At 47.9% G+C, this 21704-nt stretch overlaps 2 long non-coding RNA genes across 2 annotated transcripts in view; both read right to left on the minus strand.

The window, feature by feature from the left end:
- Positions 1–277: 277 nt before the first annotated feature.
- LOC142072587 (uncharacterized) lies at positions 278–4668 on the minus strand. Its single transcript, XR_012669080.1, has 2 exons — positions 3723–4668; positions 278–795 (listed from the first exon to the last, which is right to left on the minus strand). It is a non-coding gene; the product is annotated as an uncharacterized LOC142072587 (long non-coding RNA).
- A 12673-nt stretch (positions 4669–17341) lies between these two features.
- LOC125638314 (uncharacterized) overlaps positions 17342–21704 on the minus strand; it is a 33258-nt gene continuing 28895 nt past the window's right edge. Inside the window, exon 5 of the long non-coding RNA XR_012669082.1 lies at positions 17342–17994. This is a non-coding gene — a long non-coding RNA (uncharacterized LOC125638314). The remainder of the gene's footprint in view (positions 17995–21704) is intronic.

Consider the following 21704-nt stretch of genomic DNA (forward strand, 5'->3'; position numbering starts at 1 on the left):
GAGTTACTAGAGGGATTAGTGGGGGGTGTTGTTATAGGGTGGCATTAGGTAGTTCTCCCATCAGACCTTCTCCCTACCCTGCCCCCCTTAGTTCTTCTCCCATTCTGTTTCCTCCCTCACTAGCACCTGCTTTTCCTTCCGTCTCTGTTACCCCCTCTCAGTGCTGGTACCCCATTAACTCCTAATGCTAATGTTGCCGGCACCCAGTGCCGAGAGGCTGAACAACAGCTTGAGTGGTTCGTTACCCGGTGTGCTACACCCAGTAATCACAACGGGGTGGAGAAGCAGAAAAGTTTATTTGCAGCTGCAAAAAGATACAGGGAGAATAAAATCTCAAATCCTGCACAACAGAGCAGGAAGTTACACAGGCTTTTATACATCCTTTTTCTCAGCATACTTATCCAATAGCAAGCTGCCCCAAGTATCCATATAGCCAGCCAATCCAGTTCCCAGCTAGTTCCCTGATTCTCTGTATCATTTGTTAAACTATACATAAAGCTGCTTTATTCAGCATTGTTCTTTCATATCTCCCCTGTTTGGCCTTGCTTAGTTTCAGGCAGTCTGACTCTGCAACATACTGTTGCAGATTCTCAGCATAACTGCTGTGAGTGATGGATCCAGTTCTTGTGTCCCTCGATCTTTGCCGCTGTATGGGAGACCAGCAGGACGGTATAGGGTCCTTTCCACTTTTCCTGGAGAGGCTCGTCTTTCCAGATGCGAACAAGCACAGAGTCACCGGGCTGTAAGGAGTGAACGGGAGAGTCCAAGGGGAGAGGCTGGGAATCCTTGGTATACCTGTGAAGAGACAAGAGAACAGCAGACAGGGAACACATATACTGTGACAAAAAACCATTACCCAACTCCCATTCCCCTGACAGAACCGGGGTGCCATTCATAGGCCATGCCCTTCCAAACATAATTTCAAAGGGACTGAGCCCTAATCTACCCTTTGGGAGAACGCGGATACGGAGTAGGACGAGGGGCAAAGCATCAGGCCATCGCAGTGAGGCTTCTTGGCACACTTTTGAGAGATGCCGTTTAAGGGTCTGATTGGTACGCTCCACTACACCACTGGCTTGCGGTCTCCAGGGCGTATGGAGTTTCCAGGGGATCTGTAAGGAATGTGAGATGCTTTGAATGATTTTTGACGTGTAATGTGTCCGGTTGTCAGATTTCATCCACAGGGGGAGTCCAAAGCGAGGAATGATCTCCTTAACAAACTTGAGGGCCACTGTTCTAGCAGTGCAGTTACGGCATGGGAAGGCTTCTGGCCATCCGCTGAACCGATCCACTATAACAAGGAGATATTTGAACCCTTGGGTCCGGGGAAACTCAGTAAAGTCTATTTGCCACACTTGTCCGGGGCCCGGAGTGGGTTCTAGGGCAGCTGGTGGCACAGGATGTCCCAGTCGGGGGTTATTCTTTTGGCAGACTAAGCAGTCTGCTTGTACCTGGGCAGCCAGGGGTCGGAGTCCGGAAGTGATAAAGTATTTTCCATTAGTTGGATAAGTGCTTCCCTGCCAGCATGAGTGGTTTGATGTAGTTTCTGAAGCACTGGCCGGATTGGGCCCTTTGGTAAGAGGACCTTCCCTTCTGGGGAATGGAGCCATCCCTCCTTTTCCCGGAGACCGAGTTTGTCAGTTAGCTGTCTCTCCTCCCCAGAGTACTGAGGGGTTGGAAGCTCCCCTACTGATGGGATAAGGGCATGCATATGGGCATTCTCAGTCTGAGGGGATGGCAGGGTGGCAGCATGCTTAGCGTCTCTATCTGCCCAAGCGTTACCTCTGGCCACATCTTGATCTTCCCTTTGATGGGCTTTACAGTGTACCACCGCCACTTCCGAGGGGAGTTGTACGGCTTCTAGGAGCCGGAGGATTTGGGGCCCATACTTGACTGGGGAGCCTTGGGCTGTCAGCATTCCCCTTTGCTTCCATAGGCCAGCATGAGCATGCAGCACACCAAAAGCATACTTTGAATCAGTAAAAATGTTGACCCGCTTTCCTTTTGACAGTTCAAGTGCACGGGTCAGGGCTATTAGTTCGGCAAGCTGGGCAGAGGTCCCAGCAGGCAAACCTTCAGCTTCCACAGTGTCATGGAGGGTCACAACAGCATAACCCGCCCTCCTTTGCCCATCTATTACAGTACTGCTACCATCAGTGTACCACTCATAATCTGCATTTGGGAGAGGTACATCCTTTAAATCCGGACGGCTGGAGTACTGGACATCTATGATCTCTGAACACTCATGTTTCTGTTCCTCTGTTTCTGGCAAGAGGGTGGCTGGGTTAAGGGAGGGGCAAGGCTGTAAGGTGACTTCAGAGTTCTCTAACAGCTTAGCCTGGTACCGAGCAATCCGAGCCTGGGTGAGCCAAAGCCCTCCCTTTGCATCCAATAAGGCTTGGACCATATGGGGAGTATAGATTTGCATAACCCCTCCCAATGTTAGCTTCTTTGCTTCCTCAAGCACTAGGGCAGTAGCTGCGACCGCCCGTAAACATGCCGGCCAACCCTTTGCAACCTGATCCAATTGCTTAGAAAAATAAGCCACGGGACGTCTCCATGCTCCTAACAGCTGTGTGAGCACTCCTAGACTCCTAGGACCACCCCCCTTCGTTCATGTACATACAACTGAAACGGCTTAGAGAGATCCAGCAGGTCCAGAGCTGGGGCTTCCATCAATTTTCTTTTCAGGATTTTAAATGCCCTATCAGCCTCTGGGGTCCAACAGAAGGGGTAGAGCCACTCCTTTTACACAGTCGTACAGGGGTTTAGCCCACAGTCCAAACTCTGGGATCCATATCCTGCAAAAGCCTGCCATACCCAGAAATGCCCTGAGCCGCTTACAATTATTTGGAGAGGAACTTGACAGATAGATTCCTTTCTTTTTTTTTTTTTTTTTTTGCTTGAACAGCTGACGCTCCCCTTGCCTTAGCTGTAACCTGATCCCTCTCCACCTCAGACAACAGGGTTCTCAGGAGGATATTACAGTCGTCTCAATCGGCTTGTGACTACTGAGGCACCCCTCAAAGACTGAAATAAACCTGTTTGGGTTCGTTGAGAATTCCCCAGCCTGTGTTTTAAAAGCTGCTAAGTCTATTGAATTGAATGGCACATGGGTTTAAACTTGCATAGTGGTAGCCCGACATCCATCTGCCCCTGGGCAAGCCACAACAGTCTCGGTAAGCAAAGGATAGAGTCCCACCGAGGGGGCAATCTCTGTAACCCGAGGCATCCTACCCTTATAAGGTGGGGGTGTGGGGGCCGAAGGGGACACCGGCTCTGCCATTACAGTGGAGGTGGGGGTCTGGGAACTAACATTAGCTACTACCGAACCAGTTGGAGTCAGATTACAGCGCTGTAAAATATCTGGTCGAGTACATAAAGTCAGAAACAAATGCGCATACATATGTTCATTCCATTTCCTTGTTCTCTGACAGAACAGGAGTAACTGAAGGATCGTGTTGTAGTTAATTGACCCTCCTGGTGGCCATCACCCTGGTCCTCTAGTTGATATTGAGGCCAGTCAACTGTACAGAATCATTTTAATTGGCTCTTAGTCATCGGATCTGCACCAAATACCTTCCAGTTTGCTAGAATGCACTCTAGGGGCGTACACCGTGCCCTAACCTCTGAGCTCTGTCCCTGTCCCATACCTACAGGGTAACTCTGGGCATCCCCAGGTTCCAACAGAGCATATAATCCGGATTTTAAAAGGTTCCTACCTTATCCAAGGGACCGGTTCTTCACCGTGGCCTGCAGCTGCTCCTCCCCCATGTCTAAGGGACCGGTTCTTCACCGCCGTCCACAACAGCTTCTCCACTATATGAGGGCATTGCACCGTTGTGCCCTCTGGGGTCGATCAAATCGCGTCTCCTCCGAGGCCCCCGATGAACTCACCGGTGTGCGCTGGGCGTCGGTTCTCGCCGCAATCCTCGACCTCCAGGAGGGGTCCGGGCAAGGCTAAATTGCAGCCTCGTCGCCCACCCAGGGACGCCAAAAGCTGTTGCCGGCACCCAGTGCCGAGAGGCTGAACAACAGCTTGAGTGGTTCGTTACCCGGTGTGCTACACCCAATAATCACAATGGGGTGGAGAAGCAGAAAAGTTTATTTGCAGCTGCAAAAAGGTACAGGGAGAATAAAATCTCAAATCCTGCACAACAGAGCAGGAAGTTACACAGGCTTTTATACATCCTTTTTCTCAGCATACTTATCCAATAGCAAGCTGCCCCAAGTATCCAATAGGCAGCCAATCCAGTTCCCAGCTAGTTCCCTGATTCTCTGTATCATTTGTTAAACTATACATAAAGCTGCTTTATTCAGCATTGTTCTTTCATATCTCCTCTGTTTGGCCTTGCTTAGTTTCAGGCAGTCTGACTCTGCAACATAGTGTTGCAGATTCTCAGTGTAAGCAGTGTCAGGATGAGCTCCACCCTGACATCTGGTGGTGAGGTGTGGCAAGTTGTGGAAAAGAACTTCAGGGGCCAATCTCATTTGCATAGGCACACCCACCACGCCTAGAATGAGACCATAGCTGCCCAAATGGTCACTTTGGCTGCTGTGGGATCCCCAGTGTCTCTGTTATTGGGGCAGAAAGAATAAATTGTTATTACCCTGATTATGGGAACTGTGCTTGGAACTGTATGTGGCCTTTTGTTATGATGGAGGGATTCACCATCAACTACGTAGCACTCGCTAGGCAAGAGTCATGGGTTCCAAAACTGTGTGACTGGAGAGAGGCTGGGGACAAGTATTAATACTTGGTGGCATAGGCCCCTTGGTGAGGGCCTTACATGCTAATTGCACTTCCTCCTCTCTCCACTGTGGAATATCAGAGCTAATTTTGATTTCATTAGAAGTCTAGTTATAGGCTGCTGAGCTCACTTTGGGCTGACAGTGCACCAGCACTGGGGCTCCCCTACTACAAGCTGAATTCACCTAAGAGCTGAAATCACTGAGTGTTGTGTTAAGTAGTGGGGGAACCGGAAGATATATTGTGGAGCAGTTTGCGGGACGGCTGGTGAAGCAGTTCGACGCAGAGCAGTTTGTGGATGGCAGGAGCTGCTTGTGGTCCGTGGAGCTGAGCAAAGGAGTTTGTGGGGCGGCTGGCGGAGCAGAGCGCAGCTGAGTGAAGGAGTTTGTGGGGCGGCTGGCGGAGCGGAGCGCTGCTATGGAGCTATGGGGCGGTCAGCTTCAGATCATGTAAGGTGCCTCTTACCCCCGTCCCATTTCCACCCAGGTTGGGAGGTAAAGCTCCGCAGATAAACTTTCAAACTCTGGGGCTGCCCTGACCAGGGACAGAGACTTTTGGGGCATTGGACTTTTGGGACTTTGGGTGATTTGGGGTTGCTGGACTCAAGAACCAAAGGGAAAAGGGCATGCCCCAATTTGCTTGGGGGGGGGGGTTTGTTCATGGGTTGTGTTATGAATCCTGTTGGTGGTGTTTCCCCAACATAATGCCACATTGTTTCTCTCTGTTATTAAAAGGCTTTTGCTACACTCAGACTATGTGCTTGCGAGAGGGGAAGTATTGCCTCTTGGAGGTGTCCAGCAGGGGTGGTATATATTTGTCCCAGGTCACTGGGTGGGGGCTCGAGCCGGTTTGCATTGTGTTATTGGAATGGATCCCCTAGATATTGAACCCGGCCCTTGTTGCTGCCAACTCTGATGGGCAGAAGGGTTACATCACCATAACTGCTGTGTGTGCCTCCAGGCAGTGGGGCCAAGGACACTTGGGCCTAGTACGCAGAGCTGCTGCGAGTGCCTCCAGGCAGGAGGGGGAGCCAAGGACACCGGGCCTAGTGTGAGGGGGCTTCATCAACACTCGTGGTCTTCCATCCCCTCGAGTTACCTAGTGGCCATGCCCCAGTGTCCCCAACACTAACAACAGCTCTTGAACCCCTCCTACGTCCCCCTCCCCAGCTAGTTCTCCCTATTAGCCCCTCACATGGGGCACTCACCCCCCATTGGACACCTCCTCTTTCCCTCTCCGCTGCACCATGTGGGCTGGGAACTGGCCAGGGACAGAGGCAGAGAAACTACCAGACTGCTTTCAGTGGCTATGAGGATCAACTTGCTGCTCCCCCCAAGCCCATATGAATGTGTGGAGCTGTCTGGGCTTCGGAGTACACAAGGGGGCCTTATAGATGTGCATGTCACACAAGCTGCCTGGCACTGACAGATCTGAAGTTAACAAGCTGCACCTGCCACAATGAGTCAACAAGATCTCCCCCCACCCCCGTACCCCCGAGTTCCAACAGCTGCTAACAGGGCAGGACAAGAGGAGAGTGCTGCTACCCACTCATGGTTTGTCTCACTGCATCCTGATGTAGTAACAATGTCTGCATTTAGATCTCTGCATCGTGAGCGCTGTGGTGTGTTGTTCTCGCCAGCTCCATCCCTACATTCAGGCTAATTTTGGTGCTGTCAGTTCTTACTACTCTCAAAAGGACGGACACCAGCAGGGCACAGGGATGATTGAGTGAAGAGTTCACTTGATTTGGCACCAATTTCTAGCTGTCACAGTCAAGGTTTGGGCCATCACAGCCCAGTGCACTGGCCCTTGATTGGCTTGATTTTACCAACTCATTCACTGACAGCTTTCCTCAACTCTCCTATTGCCACCCTTCCTTAACCTTCTCCTCAGGTCCCTCTGGCACCAGTGTTACTGGCGGATTCCCATTGTTATCTAAACTTCAACAAGCATGATGCTGATCTTATCACATGTCAAACCGTCGCCCAAATTCAGGCCCCGGCGTGTGTGTGTAGAACTCCCACCAGTTTGTTTCTGAGAATCCAGCAGAAGCGTGACTGTCAAGGTTCCTCCCCCACTCTGAACTCTAGGGTACAGATGTGGGGACCTGCATGAAAAACCTCCTAAGCTTATCTTTACCAGCTTAGGTCAAAACTTCCCCAAGGTACAAAATATTACACCCGTTATCCTTGGAATGGCCGCTACCACCACCAAACTAATACTGGTTACTGGGGAAGAGCTGTTTGGACGCGTCCTTCCCCCCAAAATACTTCCCAAAACCTTGCACCCCACTTCCTGGATAAGGTTTGGTAAAAAGCCTCACCAATTTGCCTAGGTGACTACAGACCCAGACCCTTGGATCTTAAGGGCAATGAACAATCCTCCCAACACTTGCACCCCCCCTTTCCTGGGAAATGTTGGATAAAAAGCCTCACCAATTTGCATAGGTGACCACAGACCCAGACCCTTGGATCTTAAGAACAATGAACAATCCTTCAGTTTTCTACAAGAAGACTTTTAATAAAAAATAGAAGTAAACAGAAATAAAGAAATCCCCCCTGTAAAATCAGGATGGTAGATATCTTACAGGGTAATTAGATTCCAAAACATAGAGAACCCCTCTAGGCAAAACCTTAAGTTACGAAAAAGATACACAGACAGAAATAGTTATTCTATTCAGCACAATGCTTTTCTCAGCCATTTAAAGAAATCATAATCTAACACATACCTAGCTAGATTACTTACTAAAAGTTCTAAGACTCCATTCCTGTTCTGTCCCTGGCAAGAAACAGCATACAGACAGACACAGACCCTTTGTTTCTCTCCCTCCTCCCAGCTTTTGAAAGTATCTTGTCTCTTCATTGGTCATTTTGGTCAGGTGCCAGCGAGGTTACCTTTAGCTTCTTAACCCTTTACAGGTGAGAGGAGCTTTCCCCTGGCCAGGAGGGATTTCAAAGGGGTTTACCCTTCCCTTTATATTTATGACACGCCCCCCAAATCTCAGCTAGGGTGAAACACTGGCTGGGATTTCTTCCTGGAGCTCTAGGAAAACAGAGTTAATAAGACACATGCATCTCTAAATATACTACCAAGTACATAAAGACTAACAATATTTTCCACATCTCAAGGACGATTTTAACCAGTTGATTCTGGGAAACTTTCACGGGAGAGTGCATCAGCCACTTTGTTAGAAGCTCCTGAGATGTGTTGGATGTCGAAATCAAAATCTTGGAGAGCTAAACTCCACCGAAGAAGTTTTTTGTTAGTTTCTTTGACGGTGTGAAGCCACTTCAGTGCAACATGGTCGGTTTGCAGGTGGAAACGCCGTCCCCAAACATATGGGCGTAGCTTTTCCAGAGCGTAGACAATGGCGTAACATTCTTTTTCAGTGACTGACCAGTTGCTTTCCCTCTCAGACAGTTTTTTGCTGAGAAACACTACAGGGTGGAATTCTTGATCAGGGCCTTTCTGCATTAAAACTGCTCCCACACCACGCTCAGATGCATCTGTGGTTACTAGGAACGGTTTGTCAAAGTCTGGGGCCCTTAGTACAGGGTCAGACATGAGTGTCGCTTTAAGCTTGTTAAAGGCCTTCTGACACTTTCCGGTCCACTGAACAGCATTTGGCTGTTTCTTTTTGGTTAGGTCTGTCAGTGGGGCAGCGATTTGGCTGTAGTGCGGTACAAATCGTCTGTAATAACCGGCCAAGCCTAAGAAGGATTGAACCTGTTTCTTTGACTTTGGGACAGGCCACTTTTGGATAGCATCCACTTTGGCCTGTAGGGGGCTGATAGTTCCTTGACCCACCTGGTGTCCAAGGTAAGTCACTCTGTTTAGGCCTATTTGACACTTCTTAGCCTTAACAGTTAGTCCTGCCTCCCTTATGCGCTCAAGGACTTTTTGTAGATGTTCCAGGTGGTCTGCCCAGGAATCCGAAAATATGGCCACATCGTCAAGGTAGGCGACTGCATATTCTCCTAATCCTGCTAGGAGACCATCTACAAGTCTTTGGAAAGTGGCGGGTGCATTTCGCAGCCCAAAAGGGAGTACATTAAATTCATACAGCCCGAGATGTGTGATGAAGGCTGACCTTTCCTCGGCAGATTCATCTAGCGGTACCTGCCAGTACCCCTTGGTTAAGTCCAAGGTAGAGATGAACTGGGCCCGTCCCAGTTTCTCTAATAGTTCATCTGTGCGTGGCATTGGATAGTTGTCTGGGCGAGTTACAGCATTTAGCTTACGGTAGTCCACGCAAAAACGTATTTCCCCATCTGGTTTGGGAACTAGAACCACTGGAGATGCCCATGCACTTTCAGAGGGGCGGATTACACCCATCTGTAACATATCCTGGATCTCCCGTTCTATAGCAGTTTTAGCTTGAGGAGACACCCGGTAAGGTTGGGCCCTAATTGGGTGAGCATTACCTGTGTCAATGGAGTGGTATGCCCGTTCAGTCAGTCCTGGGGTGGCTGAGAACGTTGGCGCGTAGCTAGTGCACAGCTCCTGGATCTGCTGTCGCTGCATACGCCCAAGGGTCATGGAGAGGTTCACCTCTTCCACACCACCAGCACATTTCCCTTCGTAGTAAACACCTTCAGGCCACTCAGCGTCGTCTCCTCCCTGGGCTGTAAACTGACAAACCTTTAATTCTCTGGAATAAAAGGGCTTTAGAGAATTAATATGGTACACCTTAGGCTTCCGGTTGGAGGTGGGGAATGCTATGAGATAATTAACAGCTCCCAGGCGCTCCTGGACCATGAATGGCCCTTCCCACGATGCTTCCATTTTATGGGCCTGGAGCGCCTTTAAGACCATGACCTGGTCTCCTACTTTGAAGGAACGCTCTCTGGCATGTTTATCATACCAGGCTTTTTGCTCTTTTTGAGCATCCTGTAAGTTTTCTCTAGCAAGGGCTAAAGAGGTTCGGAGGGTGTTTTGTAGGTTGGTTACGAAGTCCAGAATGTTAGTTCCTGGAGAAGGTGTAAATCCCTCCCATTGCTGCTTCACCAACTGCAATGGCCCCTTAACCTCACGGCCATATACAAGTTCAAATGGGGAAAACCCTAAACTGGGATGTGGTACAGCTCTGTAGGCAAAGAGCAACTGCTGCAACACTAGGTCCCAATCATTGGAGTGCTCATTTACAAATTTACGTATCATGGCCCCCAAAGTTCCATTAAACTTCTCCACCATGCCATTTGTTTGATGATGGTAAGGAGTGGCAACCAAGTGATTTACCCCATGAGCTTCCCAAAGGTTTTTCATAGTTCCTGCCAGGAAATTAGTCCCTGCATCGGTGAGGATGTCGGAGGGCCAACCTACCCTGGCAAAAATGTCTGCTAGTGCCTGGCACACACCTTTAGCCCTGGTGTTGCTTAGAGCTACTGCTTCCGGCCATCGGGTGGCAAAATCCATGAAAGTCAGTATGTACTGCTTTCCTCTGGGTGTCTTTTTCGGAAAAGGACCCAGAATATCCACAGCTACTCGCTGAAATGGAACTTCAATGATGGGGAGTGGCTGGAGAGGGGCTTTGACCTGGTCTTGGGGTTTTCCCACTCTTTGGCACACCTCACAAGACTGGACATAGGTAGAAACATCCTTGCCCATTCCCTCCCAGTGGAATGACCCCCCCAAACGGTCTTTGGTCCTGTTCACCCCAGCATGGCCACTAGGGTGATCATGGGCTAAGCTCAAGAGCTTGGCCCGGTATTTAGTTGGAACTACCAACTGTCTCTGAGGATGCCAGTCTTCCTGGTGTCCACCAGAAAGAGTTTCCTTGTATAAAAGTCCTCTTTCTATAACAAATCTGGATCGATTAGAAGAGCTGAGAGGCGGTGGGTTGCTCCGTGCCGCCGTCCAAGCTCTCTGGAGGCTTTCATCTGCTTCCTGTTCGGTCTGGAACTGTTCCCTTGATGCTGGAGACATCAGTCCCTCATTGGATTGTGGACCTAGGCTTGGTCCCTCTGGAAGCGATATAGGGGATGGAGCTGTTTCTGTTGACTGTGAACCGCTCTCCGCTGGTGCACTATGTTGGGATTCAGGCTCCGGCTGAGCCTCTTGTGTAGGGTTATCGGCTGCTGCCAGTTCAGGTTCAGTGGGGCCCTCTGGTGTTGAGGTTGCAAGTACTGGATTCAGTGCTGGCACGGGGTCTGGTGTTGGTTGTTTGGCTGGTTCCGGTTCTGGGACTGGTTCCGTCTGGGTCTCTGGGACTGGATCCACTACTGCTGTTGCAGACATTGGCCTGGGGTCCGGGTCCATCACCTCTGACTGGGTCCTGATAGAAGTTTCCGGAACAGAGCTAGGCCTCACGGCTTGTTTAGCCTGGCTGCGGGTGACCATTCCCACCCTCTTGGCCTGCTTCACATGATTGGCCAAGTCTTCCCCCAACAGCATGGGGATGGGATAATCATCATAGACTGCAAAAGTCCACATTCCTGACCAGCCCTTGTACTGGACAGGCAACTTGGCTGTAGGCAAATTGAAAGAGTTGGACTTGAAGGGTTGAATCGTCACTTGGATCTCTGGGTTGATTAAATTGGGGTCCACTAAGGAAGCATGGATAGCTGACACTTGTGCTCCGGTGTCCCTCCACGCGGTGACCTTCTTCCCGCCCACACTCAGTTTCCCTCCGCTCCAAGGGTATCTGGGAGGTATCTGGGCCTGTGGACCTCTGGTGTGATTCCGGTGCAATGAACTGTAATCTGTTGGGGTTCTTGGGGCAGTTGGCCTTCACATGCCCCAGCTCGTTACACTTAAAACATCGTCCAGCTGACGGGTCACTGGGGCGAGGAGGGTTGCTGGAGAACGGGGTGGTGGGACGATAAGGGGTCTGGAGGGTTCTTTGGGAGGTAGGTGGGGCTTTGGGCGGCCCCCGGTAATAGGGTGTGGTCTGGGGTGGTCCCTTCTGCTCTCCGCTCCAACTGCGACCAGTTTTCTTCTTCTCTGCCACCTCCACCCATCTGGCTCCAATCTCTCCTGCCTCGATTACAGTTTTGGGTTTCCCATCTAGGATGTATCTTTCTATTTCCTCAGGAACACCCTCTAAGAATTGTTCCATTTGCATTAGGAAGGGCAAATTTACTGGAGATTCAACACTTGCTCCTGATATCCAGGCATCCCAATGTTTCACAATGTGGTAGGCATGTCGGGTAAATGACATGTCTGGTTTCCACCTTAGGGCTCTGAACCTCCGACGAGACTGCTCGGGTGTTATCCCCATTCTGACTCTCGCCTTGGATTTAAACAGTTCATACTTGTTCATGTGTTCTTTAGGCATTTCAGCTGCCACCTCAGCTAAGGGTCCACTGAGCTGCGGCCTCAGCTCTACCATGTATTGGTCAGTAGAGATGTTGTACCCAAGGCAGGCCCTTTCGAAGTTCTCTAAGAAGGCCTCAGTATCATCACCTGCCTTGTAGGTGGGGAACTTTCTGGGATGGGAAGTGGTACCTGGAGAAGGATTGCTAGGGTTTGTTGGTATATTCTGCTGGGCCTTTATCTTCTCCACCTCCTCCACATGCTTCCTCTCTTTTTCCTTCTCCTCCAGTTCTTTGGCCCTTGCTTCCATTTCTTTGTCCCTTGCTTCCATTTTCAGCCGCATGAGTTCTATCTGTCTTTCATGTTCCCTTTGTTTTTCCGCAGCCTAAAATCTGGCTAATTCCAGCTTTTGTCGAGTCGTGGATTTTGTCATTCTAACCTCTCTGTTTTTAACTAACTTTACACCCGAGGTTTAGAAATAAACAAACAAAACGTGGCTGTAAAATTTTGCTGTGCTGGAATAGAATACCTATTCTCTGATAGTGACTGTCAGCCTACAGAAAAAAACAATTCCCTTGTCTCTGCTCTGGGCCCAAATTAAAGCAAAAAACCTCCAACTACTTGGAAACCTGCTTACCCAGCCCAAAGAAAAAGCAAATGGGTAGAACACACACCCCCTATTTACCTTTAGGAAGAAAAGAAAAAAAAACCTCTGGGTTGGAAGACTGTGAATTTCCCTGCAGGAGTTAAGTACCCTGCCTCCAGGCAAAGAAAACCTGCAATTCACAAGATAATCCCCTTTTGTCTCTGCTTGGCCACAGCAGAGAGAAACCAAGCTGCTTTCAGTTTCAAAGCTGCTTTCTGGACTTCCTAAAAATTCCTTTTTAAAATCTGTATTTCTAGTTCAAAAAATCTCAACTGGATCTCAAAATGATTTCAGGTTAATCCCACCACTGTGCCACCATGTCAAGGTTCCTCCCCCACTCTGAACTCTAGGGTACAGATGTGGGGACCTGCATGAAAAACCTCCTAAGCTTATCTTTACCAGCTTAGGTCAAAACTTCCCCAAGGTACAAAATATTACACCCGTTATCCTTGGAATGGCCGCTACCACCACCAAACTAATACTGGTTACTGGGGAAGAGCTGTTTGGACGCGTCCTTCCCCCCAAAATACTTCCCAAAACCTTGCACCCCACTTCCTGGATAAGGTTTGGTAAAAAGCCTCACCAATTTGCCTAGGTGACTACAGACCCAGACCCTTGGATCTTAAGGGCAATGAACAATCCTCCCAACACTTGCACCCCCCCTTTCCTGGGAAATGTTGGATAAAAAAGCCTCACCAATTTGCATAGGTGACCACAGACCCAGACCCTTGGATCTTAAGAACAATGAACAATCCTTCAGTTTTCTACAAGAAGACTTTTAATAAAAAATAGAAGTAAATAGAAATAAAGAAATACCCCCTGTAAAATCAGGATGGTAGATATCTTACAGGGTAATTAGATTCCAAAACATAGAGAACCCCTCTAGGCAAAACCTTAAGTTACGAAAAAGATACACAGACAGAAATAGTTATTCTATTCAGCACAATGCTTTTCTCAGCCATTTAAAGAAATCATAATCTAACACATACCTAGCTAGATTACTTACTAAAAGTTCTAAGACTCCATTCCTGTTCTGTCCCTGGCAAGAAACAGCATACAGACAGACACAGACCCTTTGTTTCTCTCCCTCCTCCCAGCTTTTGAAAGTATCTTGTCTCCTCATTGGTCATTTTGGTCAGGTGCCAGCGAGGTTACCTTTAGCTTCTTAACCCTTTACAGGTGAGAGGAGCTTTCCCCTGGCCAGGAGGGATTTCAAAGGGGTTTACCCTTCCCTTTATATTTATGACAGTGACAGGATACCGGGGCCCTGGCAATGTGGGGAGAAGCTTCTAGAAGAGCATGGCCATTAGTGGGGCTGAAGAGGTTGAGTGGCAGGGAATGCATTCCTCAGACTGTATAGTCAGGAAGTGCAGCCTGAAACCTCCACTACTTGATAGCTGGAAATCTGGGCCCACTTAAGGGAACTGTTGATTTTAAACCTTTCCTGTGACCTGCCAGTGTCATTTCTGCAGCTGAATGGAGCAATAATTGGCAGTGCTTAAATCTGCCTGAATGCTGGGACAGAGTTGGTGAGAAGAACAGTACTCTAGAGAGATGATGGAAGAGAGAGCCAAGCCTGAAAGACTAGGGCCATACAAGCATTTCACTCGTTAGCTTGACTTACTTCTATTATTTAGTGCTGTTACTCCTCACAGTATCTATTCTGTAACTCAAAGCAGAGAGGCCAATATAACAGTATATTAGAGACCAATGACCAGATTTTGCCTGGCACCATTGTAGGTGCACAAGAGGGTAAGGGCTCAAGAAGACCTCAACTTCCCTCTGATCCTCATGCAGCATTCAAATGCAACTACTGTCCCTGTGCTCCTCCAAGCTCAGGGCCTGCTCCTTCCTAATGCTTCCAAGGGTACAAAACACCCCAATGGGTACAGGGATGAGGTGAGGCCATCGCAGAGCTGGATGAGTGCAAAGGGGGGTTGCCACTTTTGGCTGGACATATTCCTGGAGGTTTCATCACAACATAATCCCTAATTAAAGATTAATCTTCAATTCCTGGAGACTCCAGGACAATCCTAGAGGGTTGAAAACCCTAGATGAGGAATGGTGCAACAGGCTTGCTTCCTGACAACATGATTTGACTGGTTTTGAGGAGGAACTTGTCTAAACCTGAGTCACTTCCAGAGGTACAGCTCCGCATTGGACTCAGCTGAAAATAATTTGTAGCCCAAAACATAGCATAATTCAACCCAAATTTGCAAAGCTGGGAGGACACAGAAATATGCCTTCCTACGGAGCTCTCCTGCTGACCCAACAACACCTTTGTTTTACATTAACATTTTTCTGCAACGAAGACTTGTTTCCTCACCCCATGAGAGAGACTCCAGGCCAAATCCTGTCCTGTGTCTGAGAGCAGAACTGGATTCAGTTTTTTTCCTAGGCAGCATCCTTGCAATGGTTAAAGTATGAGCTCCTCATTGGAGATTTATTTTTTACATTAAATACAGTTCATTTGGGTATCAAAGTGAATGGAGGTCAAGTTGGCCTTTCCCCTAGGGAGGCTCAAACAGCCTTCTGGATTCTCAACCAGTGAAAGAGAAGACAATTTCCTTCAGCTTCTATGCAGTGTATTCCTATTTAAAGGCCAAATTATGCCCTGACTGTGAAAGGCCCTTGACTTGAGTGGGGTATATAGGAGGTTGCTCAAGAAAGACTTTTTCCTGATGTGGCCTTTTTATGTTTGCAAAAGGCTGGAGTCAGTTTAGACATGCACAACTGTTAATAAGTTTCCTGACAAAGTGACATGTAAACAGTGTGGACTGCACAAAAAGGAGCCTATATTTTCCACTTCATTGATACCCTTTGCACCACCACAACAATCAGCTCTTCTGAAAGCTCTGGGTGGAGTGTGCCAGGTGCAGGGGTGGTCCGACATGCTCGTTGTTCTCTAAATAGAGAAGTGAGCCTATTCAATGAGAGAGTGGGAAGCAGAAATACAGCAAAATGGCATCTCCTCTGTGAACTTGCAGTACCTCTCAGTAACTATTGTTTTTGAAAGAAAAACACATCACATATATTGGACTGCCAGGTGAATGTTCTGCAGTACAATACCTCATAGCTCCTTCTTCATATACTGTGTATCACACATTGTCACAAAATCTTGTGGAGTGAGCTCCCATGCTCAGGGTCTAACTGATTGCCATACATGGGGACAGGAAGGAATTTCCCCCCAGGTCAGACTGGCAGTGACTTTGGAGGAGGTGGGGGGTTCCACCTTCCTCTGCAGCGTGGCATGCAGGTCACTTGCCAGGTCCCTGAGTGAATCTCACTTAATCATTTTCCTGCCATTGCCAGGGCCTCAGGCACTGTTGCAACTTGGTTCCTCCTGTTTTCTGCCTGTGGCATGTAATAGCCGAGGCTTCTGTGGGTTGTATTGCTTTGGTCTCATTTCACTTGTTGAGTTAGTGGGTGGGTTCTGGATGGTGGCGGCGGCCTATAATATACAGGAGGTCAGGCTAGATGATCAGGGGATCCTTTCTGATCTTAAACATTCTGACTCTATGAGTATCTCAAGTAGAAAATGAGATAGCACTGAAATAAATTGGACTAGAACAGTGGTCCCCAAACTGTGGGGCACAGCCCCCCTACAGGAGAGCAGAGGAATATTCAGGGGGTGCAGTGGGCCACAGACCAGCCCCCATGGGGGGCAGGGAGGGAGGGCCACACTCAGCCCCGCTCTGCCCCCAACCCCAGCAGCAGCTCCAGCCCCAGCCTCAATCACCAGCTCCTGGCCAAGTAAGGGTGGGGGCGTGACCAAAAAAGTTTGGGGACCACTGGCCTTCATGGGATGCATAATGTGTGCCACACTAGTGAGCTGCACTTCAATGATATGTGCATTTGATAAAAATATGTTTAAAATATCTAGAAACAATATTATTATTAGTAGGCCTAGAAATTTACTGGAAGTCAGGGCTCTATTGTGTCTGGCATCACACAATAAGAGACAGGAGCACTAGAACGGCGGGGTCAGGGAGCCATGGTCCTCCCATTTTTTGGAAGTGGACAGACCTGGCCCATCCACTTTTCACCACGGGTCTGCCCCTGCCCGTCCTCTTCCCCCCGAAGGCCCGGCCCTCCAGCCAGGCCAGCAACTGGAGCCCGGTCAGGGAGCGTGGGCCGCTGCAGACCCTCCACCTGCCCAGGGAAGGGGAGCCCCCAAAAGCAGCCCCCGGCCTATGTCCTCACCCCCAAACCTCCCACCCAGAGCAGATGGAGGGTCTGCAACTCCATATATCTGCCTGGGCGGCTCTTACCATGGCCAGGCTGTGGCTCCAAGGCCCGCCCCCTGGCCGGAGCTGGGTCAGGGTCAGAGCTGCACAAGCAGCTGTGGGGAGCCATGGATCCTCCGCCTGCCCTGCGTGGAGAGCCCAGGATGGGGACATGGGCTGGGAGCTGCTCTCTGTCCCCCCTGTCCTGGGCAGATGGAGGGGCTCAGGCTCCTCAGCCCTGATCCAGGTTGAGGCCTCGGGAGGAAAGAGGAGGAGCGGGGCAGGGCGAGGCGGGGCAGAGTGGGGCCATGGAGGGCCCTGCCCCCCCACTTTTGGGAAGGCTCCACCGCCCCTGCTAAGAGAACGTCCCTATCCCAAAGAGCTTGCAGACTAAACCAGCAAAGGATGGAAGGGGAAAAATAGAGGTAAAGAGGCTTATCCAAGGTCACACAGCAAGTCAGGAACAGACCCTGGAATAGCCAGTCCCCAACCACTAGACCACACCAGCTCCTTCTCACAATGCCATTTTATTTGGCACAACGTATTTCATTCCAATTGCATCCCAAAACGATATACAGATGTAAATAACAGTTACAGAATTAAAGTAAAACCTGATGGCACATAGGGGGGGAGAGAGAGAGAGAGAGATCTTGGCAAGGGAGGAAATACACATTTTCATGAGATTTGAAGAAAAAAAGAAGTGAAAGAATCCATAAGGTGCAGAGCTGCAGAAAAGCTGTTCCAGGTGGCAGGTGCTATGGCAGCAGCAATGAGATTGTTTGATGTACTGTCGTTCAGGTTAGTGATTCTTTAGCAGAGAGAGAGAGAGAGAGAGGCGGCCCGTGGGATAAGCTGGAGCAAGGCCATGGAGCATTTTAAAACAAGGAGAACGAATCTGAACTGGTTCTGGAAATGGATGAGGAGCTAGCAGCATTGTCCGAGCATGGACTATGAAGGAGAAGGAAGGCAGCAGCATTCTGCACATGCTGCAGTCTAGCGCACCGGCACTTTGGAAGAGAGCTGTGAAAGTCAAGGCCTCAGGATAAAGAAGAGATGAGGATTGAAGCAGGAGTACACCAGGGACAGCGGCAATAGGCAGAGCTGATGGGCAGACTGAGCTACAGAAGAGGAAGGAAAACAGAGGAGAGGATACGTTAAAGTTGCAAACGGTGGAAGTGAGTGGGATGTGTACAATGAGATGATCCCCTGGCCCAAGGGAAAGCATTTCAGCCTTTAAAATGCTTTGATTAAGGAAGCCAAGCTGGAACCATGAGTTTACTTGGTCAGACAAGCAAAGAGGATGAACACAGAAGAGTCATTTAGGCCTGATCCAATGTCCATTGAAGTCAGTGGAAGGATTCCCATTGACTTTAATGGGCTTTGGATCAGTTGGTTATGTACAGTTACACTGCTAGTGTGCACAGATAACTTCAGAAAAATGTCACAGGGATCATGCAGCCTTTTGATAAGATCCACAAGAGGGAGCTAAAAGTAAATTAAAACATTTGTACAGACATTGCAACATTCTGGAGACGAGAAGAAAGCTTCAGGCAATACTCTGTCTCCTCTGCCTAGTTAGCGTGCTGAAGGGGTTGCTAAGGTCCCAATCCAGCCATTTAGAACAGGCAGAACAGGGCTCTGCATGCATGCAGCAGCCCACCCTTGTGTTGCAAACTGCAGAATCAGGACCTAAATTTTGACAATAAGTTGGAGTGACTAGAAGAGATATTAGGCCAAATGAACCCTAATGTAAACCCACTAGCTTCAGGGGAGCTCCCCACAGAATCATAGAATCATAGAATATCAGGGTTGGAAGGGACCTCAGGAGGTCATCTAGTCCAACCCCCTGCTCAAAGCAGGACCAGTCCCCAATTAAATCATCCCAGCCAGGGCTTTGTCAAGCCTGACCTTAAAAACTTCTAAGGAAGGAGATTCTACCACCTCCCTAGGTAACGCATTCCAGTGTTTCACCACCCTCCTAATGAAAAAGTTTTTCCTAATATCCAACCTAAACCTTCCCCACTGCAACTTGAACACCTGTCTCAGAGAGCCAAATTCAGACTTGGTGTAAATGGATGCAGCTCCAATAAAATCCAAATTTGGCCATAACTTATTTTAAGAAAAGTTAAATAAGTGATTAAGTCATAATGATTTAGCATGAAATAAAAGAGATTGTAGACATATCTACTGACTTCCTTGGGGCTATACAGCGATGAATTTGGCCCATAATCTTTACTATCAAAGCTTAAAATGGATATGGGGCACTGATCACTTATAGTGTTAGTTGGAAATACCCTTCATTCCCCACTTAAAGCCCTTATTCCTGCTCCCATAATACTCAGATTTAGCTTCATATCTTAAAGAAATGAGACATCACAATAGAAAATTTCAGCATTAAGTAGTACAGGTGCGTTTTCATGTTATTAATTTGTGAGGTTGGTCAGAGATATAAATGTTCCATCAAATTCACAGCATAGCAGCAGGATTGAGTGATGGAAAGAACATGGCACTGTCCAGTGCTTTCTGAGACAGAATTGTTAGGACTATAAGGAGGACCTTTAGTAGGCCACTGAATCCAATCTTTCCCTCTTTGTGTGTGGATGATGAAGAAATTGTGATGAGTGTGACTTGAGAAGGAATGATGGGTGTGAGATGGTCCCAGATTCCTGTGCAGATTAAAGCTGCTTTTCGAGAGCACATTAAAACCAATGGGAGTTTCCATTGACTTCACTGGGCGTGAAATCGGAATCCAGGTAATGAGCCCTCAAGAGCCTATCCAGTGAAGAAATTAAGCACATGCTTAAAGCTATGTACATGAATAGTCCCACTGAAGTCAGGGGGATTATTCATGTGCTGAAATTAAGCATGTGCTATAGTGCTTTGTTGAATGTACAGCCAGACTGCTTAGCACTTTGCAGGACAGGGTCCTATATGTACAGTAGGTAAGGCTTCTCACTTAGGGCCCAGTCCTGTTCCCACTGAAATCCACAGAAGATTTGCTATTGACTTAAATGGCAGGAAGATCATTAGTCATTATGGATCTGATCCTGTAAGGTGCTCAACCCCTTCTGTGAAATAAGTAGGAGCAGATGGCACTTAACTCTTTGTAGGATCAAGGGCCTGTGGAGATGTTTCCCTCTGCATCTAGGTTGAGCCTGAACTGTTACAAATACAATCTGCATTTTTGAAATGTATAAAAAAAGACAAATTCTTATTTGAAGGTAGATATCTGACTTGCCTTTTTCTGCCAAGTATTGAATCACCCGTATACACGGTACCTTTTGCTAGAAGTCTGCTGCCACTCCCTAACATACAGTGACAGACTGGATAAATGAATCATCATCATTTTTCAAACCACTGTGAGGCTCCTTCTCTCTCTTACTAAGGTTGGGATCAATCTAGATAACTCACCCACTACAAAAACTAATAAATAAATCATGGAAATTTTGAAATACCATCTCCTATTCATTTCACAGTGGTTGTCAACCTTTTTAGATAATTCACCCACTACATAAATAAATAAATAAATAAATCTCATTATGTTGAAAAATATTTTGTAGTCCAGTGGTTGTCAACCTTTTTTCATTTGCAAACCCCGAAAAATATTTAAAATAGTGATATGGACCCCTTTGGAAATCTTGCAGAGTCTGCGGACTCCAAGGGGTCCCCGGACCATGGGTTGAAAAACCACTGTTGTAGACAAACATAGCAATTTGGATGATTAATTCAGGCCAGCAGGAATGATAGCTGCTGGCTAGAGAAGGCCTGGATACCAATTACTGCTTCCATGGATGGGGACTGGGAGAACACCTGCTATGCATGAATAATTCTCCCTGAGCTAATATGCTTTCATTCGGAGCTGATTAACTCTATACGACATATGGGGTGATGATAACAATGTGATTAATTCCTTTATTTTTGCAACCCTCTGATAAACTACATTTATTTTTCACCTTTGACCTCCTCCCTTGCACTCTGCCTATTAATCCTTCTCAGTCAGGACTGCTGCTAATATTCCAACCCCCCCACCCCCCAGCAGCCATCAAACAGTTGCCTCTCATTTTCTTTTATAGAGAACCTGCCACAAAAATTTAGGACCCGTGAAAGAACAGATTGCAAATTACAGCTGGAGGACCTTTTTGTAATATGTGCACATAGTGTCAAACATACTGGGGGCCCAATTCTTGATCGGGGACTCTAGGTGTTACCACATTATGTAATAATTAATATATATGCTTGTCCTATTCAGTCCTCGATCAATAATAGTTGTAAGGTGTATCATCTTGCAGACAATCAGGGCTGCAAACACAGGGCCAGACAAACCACTTGAAGAAACAAATATAACCATCGGAATCACTAGATATTAGCCCATGTCATGGAATGGGGGTATTAACCTTTATTTCCAGGCTCCAGGTACCTGACAGGACTCTAGGTTGCAAAGGTTAATGAGTCAGTGTTTATTCTTACACCAGGCCAATTTGAATTGACTGTAGCTATGGGCTGTGATCTTGTCAGCTCTCCTAAGATGAGCAGGATGAGACTTGGTCTGTGCATGGATGGGAGACCTTCAAGGAAAACCTGAATCTGCTGCAGAAAATGTTGCTTGTGACTAATCTGGTGGCATTTCTTCCTCCTAATCTGCACAGAACCAATGTGTTAAAGGCTGGAGGGATCACCTCTGGGTGAGATGTAAGACTGAGAAACTGCCCACTAGTGATCGTTAATGATACCATGACACTTTCCACCTGGGTAAGTGTATTGATCCAGGAGTTCTGATCAGATTCCAATTTGACTAACTATGTATAATCCCCTGAAAATTATAAACATT

The sequence above is a fragment of the Caretta caretta genome, chromosome 6, assembly GCF_965140235.1.
Source record: "Caretta caretta isolate rCarCar2 chromosome 6, rCarCar1.hap1, whole genome shotgun sequence".
In the NCBI taxonomy this organism is placed as follows: Eukaryota; Metazoa; Chordata; order Testudines; family Cheloniidae; genus Caretta; species Caretta caretta.